Here is a 7629-nt window from a genome sequence, read left to right as displayed (position 1 = left end):
AAACATAATTTGTGACAGTTTCAAGACCCACACTCTGCATTAGAACTCAAATTTTTCTACAAGATGCAACATCGACTAAAGGTTTGATTCTCCAAGTCAGTGAAGATGCGGTAAAAACACTTGAGGGATCTTTTGCTAGTTGTTGTTATATTGATCTCACAGGGAAGTCTGTATTTGCCTTCACTATTGAGAGAAGTCAATATAATGCCTTTAAAACTTTAAGATATCCATATCCCAAAAAAGGAAGATATTTTGCTGCCTATAATTTAAAACATGGTTAGGATAGCCGAAGGGGCTTGATTGGCAATGTTTGTGCAAACCTTTCGCTGAACCAGGAATGGTTCAGTAGGAACACACTGATATAGATAGATAGTCTTTTGATAGGTGAGCAAAGTTCGACAAATGGTGCTATTGTTATTCTTAATACATAAGAGAGTAGTACCAAACAGAACCAAGTAAAAGAAACAGCTTTCCTCCGGTTTACCAGAAGAGAGACTTGAAAGTGTCTTCCAATGGAGTAGAAGTCCTAGGCAAAAAATCATCCTGGTATCAAAATCCTAGCAGTTATTGCATGAAACCAACATATTTTGATTATGGTAAATTAAGGAGCTAAACAAACACAATAAATACAGGAGCAAATATTCAACGAACAGAAATGTGGCAATTGGATGATGAATAGAAGAAAGTAGTGTCCAAAAGCCAATTCTAGAGCAAATTCTTTCCCGCGCGGGTAACTCTACAGTTATCGATTTTTCTAGCACGAGCGTGACACTTTTTACAAATATCATTATTTATAATCCAATTATTTTCCCTTCAAACTTATTAACTTTAATTCTTTTTCTCCTCATCTTCCCCTGTATCTTCGATCCTCCTCCAAAGACGAAACCCCTCTTCGTTGTTAGCTTGAACGAGGTCACGCGCCTTGCGCAGCAGCAAGGTCACTCGCCTTGCGCAGCCGCAAGGTTTCCTGTGACTGCCTCGTGCGGCCGCAAGGTCTCTTGAGACAGCCTCGCGCGACCGCGAAATCTCCTGTTAATTAGTGAATGCAGTTCGCGTATAGTTTCTATCTTTGAGATAATTTCATTTTAAAGTATTGTGTTAATTTGTGCCAATAGCAGTTCGCGTATAGTTCTTATCTTTGAGATCATTTCATTTTAAAGTATTGTGTTTGTGCCAATAGCAGTTAGCGTATAGTTCTTATCTTTGAGATCATTTCATTTTATAGTATTATAGGTCTTATAAACATTATTCTAAAAAAACAAGCATGAAGTTCACATATTTTAAGTGTCTTCTGAATGGTTATATCTTACTAGTTCCTATTTGAGTTGCTTGAATTCATTTATGCAGGTTTCCAACTACAACATCGGTCTCTACTTCCTAAGCGCAGTGAACAAGTAAATCATTAAGTTTTTTTAATGCCCAGTTTGCTTGGCCACCATTATCTTTTCTCAAATCATCAATTTCTTTTAGAGAGGGTGAGGTAGTTTATTAGATCACATATTGTTCAACTCATGGTTTTACCCAATTCATGAAGACTAAGTAATTAATAACCTTCACCATCTAACTACCTGGTAATGACAAGTTACTCAATAACAGTTTGCACCTTAAATTGGCGCATTCCTTATATGATATTTCATTCTTATTTGTGATCTCAAATAATTCTCGAACACGAAGGCAAAAATCAACATGAGTAACCATCTATCTCCAATACAGAGGTATGAGATCTTGATGACCTGTTGTCTACTGATATCCTATTCAAGGGGCTCCTTCTTGCAAGCTAGCTGATGAAAGGGTTTCTACTTAGCATTATAAACCCAAGAAATGGTAGTCAGTTGCTTTTCAAACTGTTTGGATTGTTCCAAGTCAAGCTGATTTCATTCTCCAGTACTTTGGTTATGATTCTTTTAGAAGATGTATACTTCTAGCTTTATTGATTATTACTTCTGTTGTACACAAACAGTAGTTCTACTCTCAAATCTGTCTAAGAAATGGAAGAATACACCTCCATGCTGGGAGAATTTGGATCCCTGCACTCAATGGGAAGGAGTCAACTGCAGTGATTCGAGGGTGATACGACTATGAGTTTCCTTTTCCACTTGACGAATTGTTCGCTTGTTATTAACTGTATCTTCCTTTTGATCAATATTAATCTGAATGACTGCCACAAGAAACTATTTAACATGGATTTTAAGGGTAGTTTGAGCAGTGACATAGGAAACCTTAGTGAATTGGAAGAATTGTAAGTGCATTATGAGTCTGCAATCAGTACTAAGCAATTGGAGATTCAGTATATGAATGTTCAAATTTGAATGTCTATAAATGTAGGGATCTTTCCTACAACAGTAATCCAAAAGGGTATCTTCCAACAAGCATTGGGAACTCGAAACAACATCGAGTTCCCAATGCTTTGGTCATTAGTCCCTATCTTCTGTCAATCAACTTGGTCAACCATTAATTCTTGGTACGCCAACAATTTAATTGACTATATTATAATGAGTAATGATATATGAAAAAATGCAATATGAAATTAACATGACACATTGCATGCAGTGAGTCTTACATCCATACAGTGAGACCTACAGTTATGCAGTTGAGTATGTCATGTTGATTTCATGCTACATATTATTTCTCTAAGTTAATATGCGTCTCCGCCCTTGTCAATGTTGATACGATATATTTATGGACGATCAAAGAGAAAGATTCCAAAAACTTAATATAAATATGGTTTTAAAATATATATATAGTATAGAGAATTGATATTCTGCGCGACGGGTATTTATGTGACCGTGCGCGACACCCCCGACACCCAGCCATTCCCGCCGCTACCGCTTCACCGTCCGGCCACCGCCGGCCACCGGACCGAGCCCGATCGACGCGCCACTCGCTGGTGCGCCGATCGGTGCCGGATTCCGATCGGATTGTGGCCGAAATCTCGGCCGAATTCGATCGGAAATCATCCGAACCAATGCGCGGGCCACTTTGGGTCAAATCGCGACCGACCGAGACCGGCTGAGGAAGGACCGCCGGCGGCCGATCTCCGATCGCGATTTGGTCGGAAATCGGTCGCGATTTGGCCCACAGTGGCCCGCGCGCTGGTTCGGCGGTTTTCGACCAAATTCGGTCGGATTCTGACCACAATCTGGTCGGAATCCAGCACCGGTCAGTGCGCCGGCGAGTGGCACGTCGACCGGGCTCGGTCCAGCGACCGACGGTGGCGGACGGCGCGGCGGCAACGACAGGACAGCGGCGGGGTTGGGCGGCAGAAGCACTATACATTCCCACTTTTGGACGATCGGATCTGCGCGATCACGCGTGATGGACGGTGATCAGCCTGGCACGCACGGGAGCTGCGCGCAGAATATATCCAAATAAACAAAAAAATTTTGAATTTTTCCCTTATAAATTTTCAATTTACCAAAACAGATCAATCAATTCATTAAAAAAATTGCATAAAGAATTTATAATCGAATAAAGAAGGAAAATTTTTAAAGCAAAGCAATATGTATATAATTTTAAAATACAATTTTTTAAATTAAACTAAATTAATAGAGTAACGCAACAAGATCAATTGATTACAAAAGGTTAAAAAATTACAAGCATATGATTTAAAAATAAAAACCCATTAAATTAAATAAATTTAAGTAACCCAGTCAAGATCAATTCATTCCATATGCAGTATTTAATGGCAAAGGTCAAATCTTGTCCCCCTCATAAACATCCGGACTTAGTCCACCCTCGAATTGATTGGTTAGTCATCAACCATCCCGTTGAGTTCATAATAGACAATATCGTCAGTAGCTGGACCAGAAAGTACGTCAGACATTCTTATTCTATAAAATTTAATTATTTAAAATATATTAAGAAAAAAATTTATGTCTTTGATTTGACTGACATCCATATTGCTTCCTCTGTAAGTTTCGGTTTAGAAAATTAATAGCGTGTTAATAATAACACCTCTTTATTCTCTCTCTATACGACAAGGGTGGGTCTCATATATTTTTTTTATTATTTTAGGTATTATAACGAGCAACATTGCAGATGCTCTTATTCTGCAAAAGGTGGATCCGTCACCTTAGCGGCCCCACACGATCGGCCCCACGATCATCTGTGAGGAGGTAAATCGAAAAAGTACAGTTAGTTACGACGTAGGAGGGTATTGCTTGGCTCTTATGAACTATATAACGCACTCAAATCAAATCATCATCTTTGAAATTATCAATATAATTTCATGAAAATTTTTCTTTCAATTAACTAAAATTGCTCTAAATAATTTGATTAAAATTGGTTAAAAATTAATTAAGACTATTTTATTGTAATTTAAATTAAAATTGATCCCATATAATCTAATTAAAGCACTTTTTGATGATACAAATTAAAAAGCGCCTTTTTTATTTATTTTTACATACAAATTTATTATATAACTTCGATCCGAAATGACTTCATAATCGCGCGTAATAACTCACAAGTAAAAATTGCTTAATTAATTTATTACCATCGCGGAAAATTTGAGAAAGAACTGTCGAACGTTGTTGCCGTAGCCTCTGACTATCCTCTTCAACGCCTTCAAGCGGCACTCGATCTCGACAATCGTCTTCACCATCTCCAGTTTCTCCATGCGCTGAATATGTTCAGCCAACTTCGAATGCTCAGCCATGATCTCTTCGTTCAGCGTCTTCGCCTGCTCCTGGACGTCGCCGAGTTCGTGTACCATCAGCCGCTCGCCGTCCCGCATCATGTTGACCACCTCCTCGTCCTCCTTCAACATCCGCTCCTCCTCGCTCAAGATCACGTTCACCCACGTCTCCACCGCCTTGATGACCAAGGCCAACGTGTTTAACACGACGGCGGCCGGCCCCTCCATGTTGACTTGAAACCAGGCTGAGCCCACCAGAATGATGACGACGGTGATCGTGATGGTGGCGTTGTAGCCTCTGCGCCGCCGGTCGACCGACCGCCGCAAGTTCGAGATCCGGTCTTGCTGTCGACAGATCAGGGCCATAGTCTCCGGATTCACTGGGTGGGGATCGAGGTCGTCGCGGATGAGATTGGGCCAATCATTATCATGGCCGCCGGCCACAGTCTCCAGATCTAACTCCTTGAGGTCGAAATTAGAGATAACAGCGAAACGGAGGGAGCCGGCGGTGGCGAGAAGGCAATCGATCTTCTCGACGACGGCGGCGACTTTGCTCTTGAAGCCTGGGATGAGGACACTGTAGAAGTACGCCGCAATGGTCTTCAGATCTGGGTTTTGGTCAATCATTTCTTTGAAGTTGATCAAGGATCTGACAGAATCGGTCTCATCGCCGGCGGCGACTTTTCTGATCTTGAAGCACGGGATGACGAAACGGTACCAGAACTCCTCGATGGCCTTCAGATATCGTTTTTGCTTAATCATTTCTTTGAAGTTGATCGAGGATCTGGTAGAATCGATCTCGGCGCCGGCGTTCGAGATCACAGGGAGGGTTACTGTACAGGACTCCATCGGAAAGAAGGATGCCTACGAATGGCTTTGTGCTTAAATGTTATATATAGGGCTGAGCAGCAGAAGTCGTATGAACACGAGTAAGATTCTCTTTAACCGAAACAATATGCGACGAATTATTCCAGAAAATTTTCAATAATTAAAAAATAAATACACTTCCGTCTTTTCGGCCACTACCTACCTTCAACAGTTCTTCGTCAACGATTTAATTGACTATATTTTAATTTAGAACTTGTAGAATTATCATGGGCGGCAAAATACGAACTTACCATTCACTTTACGACGACTGTTTTTATGGACATGCTTTGGCTCACTCCCTATAATTTGCAATTTACCGAAATATATCCTTCAATTCATTAAAAAAACAAACAAAAAAAATTTACATAATGGATTTATGATGGAATAAAAAAGAAAATTTTCAAAAAGCAATATGCAAATAATTTAAAAATAGAAAATTATTAAATTAAACTAAATTGGGTAAGGCAATATATACGCATATGGATATGGATATGATTTTAAAATAAAAATTATTAAACTAAACTAACTAATGTAACTCAATAATTTAATTGATATAGAATTATTTAAAATTGTCCAAGATGTTAATTTTATAATTTATTAGAATATTTTAAAAAATATTTTATTTTTTCTGAAAAATATATTAGATTATTATTAGAGCATGCACATTCCTAATTCAACATTTAATTAATACTTTCTCAATCATTTTCGAATGCTTGAAACAAGAAGAACATAGTTATCCTTTTGCAATAAATTAAACATCGTATATAAATATTCGACCATACATGTTTAATTAACTAAGAATAATAATAGCGAACCAAAGCCATTACTTTCCAAGCATTCTTAACTGAGAAAAAAAATTATAGATTCATTGTATTTGTAGAGAATAAAGAAGAGTTGACCTTTTCACTTGTAAAAAGCAAGTTGGTTCGATAAATTTTGAAAAGACCACTATGTTAGAGTGATATAATGCTGAAGTTGGTGTTGGGATTATAGAGGAAGAGGGAGTGAATAGCAAACTTACAATAAAAATCGTCTATCTTTCTCTTGTTAATTTCTTAGCAAGGACATATACATATTAAAAAACAAATATTAAATTAAACAAACACATGCATACCAATAATTGACATTGAGATTTATTTGATTCATAGTCATCAGGTTACTGCATTCAAAACTTATGCACAAAGCGTTGTTCATTATTTTTCTCCTCTTTAGTTAAAGGGTCAGAATTGGACAAACCTCTTATACAAATGAGTATCACAAGAATTAAAAGAACAATGAAATAAGTGAAGAGGCAGAAGTTATGAGCTTCTTTTGATCTCAAATGAAGTCCAAGGCCTAGAGCCATAAGTTATACAAATGCGTTGTGTTTTGATCTCGAATCTCTGATGCTCATTTTATAGTCTTCACCTCGAGCTAATTAGTTTGTTGACATGGCACGTCTAGTTGATTGAAAAGTGTTAACTTAGCTTCTTGACCTCATCCACAAATAGGTCATTTCTATCTTCTCTATTGATGTGGCAACTTACTGGTCGATCGAAACTTTTTCAATTGCTTGATCTTCGATCAATTCTGATCTCCGAGCTAGATCATTTGCAATGTCTTATTCTGGCTAACCACACCTTTTTTCGATCATTGATCTCCGAGAATAACTTGTTCAAATAGATAAGAGGAGTTTACTATGCATCGATGGATTGGACATGCTTTTCTATCACCTGAAACACGACTCAAATTGACTACGATCAAGTCAACCTAAGCTAAGTTCTACCCTCATCCCATTTACATGTTTACTCATCTTAGCTCACTAAAGCTTAACTTGAGCAATCTTCTTTTTGATTTCTCGTCCCTTGAATGCACCGAGCTCTCTAACTCACTCTCCATGTATCCTTTTTGCTTCACCGATGTATTCTTCGGCCAAGATTTTTATTCCTCGAATACACCAAATCCGTTGGCTCCCTTCTTGTTCATCCTTTTTGCTTCAAGTTTGGTTGCCTTTAATACTTCTTCTCTTTCCGATCCCTCGGGTGTCTCATGTCACCCTTCATCGTACTCTACCAGACCTTAAATAATCATGTAGTCTTGTGTGTTCCTAAGTCCTAACATATTTAGTCACACATATCAAATACAACAAC

This window comes from Curcuma longa, chromosome 4 (assembly GCF_044706935.1).
Source record: "Curcuma longa cultivar G26 ecotype Majalengka, Jawa Barat chromosome 4, ITB_CL_G26_1.1, whole genome shotgun sequence".
In the NCBI taxonomy this organism is placed as follows: Eukaryota; Viridiplantae; Streptophyta; class Magnoliopsida; order Zingiberales; family Zingiberaceae; genus Curcuma; species Curcuma longa.
This window is presented reverse-complemented; position numbering follows the sequence as displayed.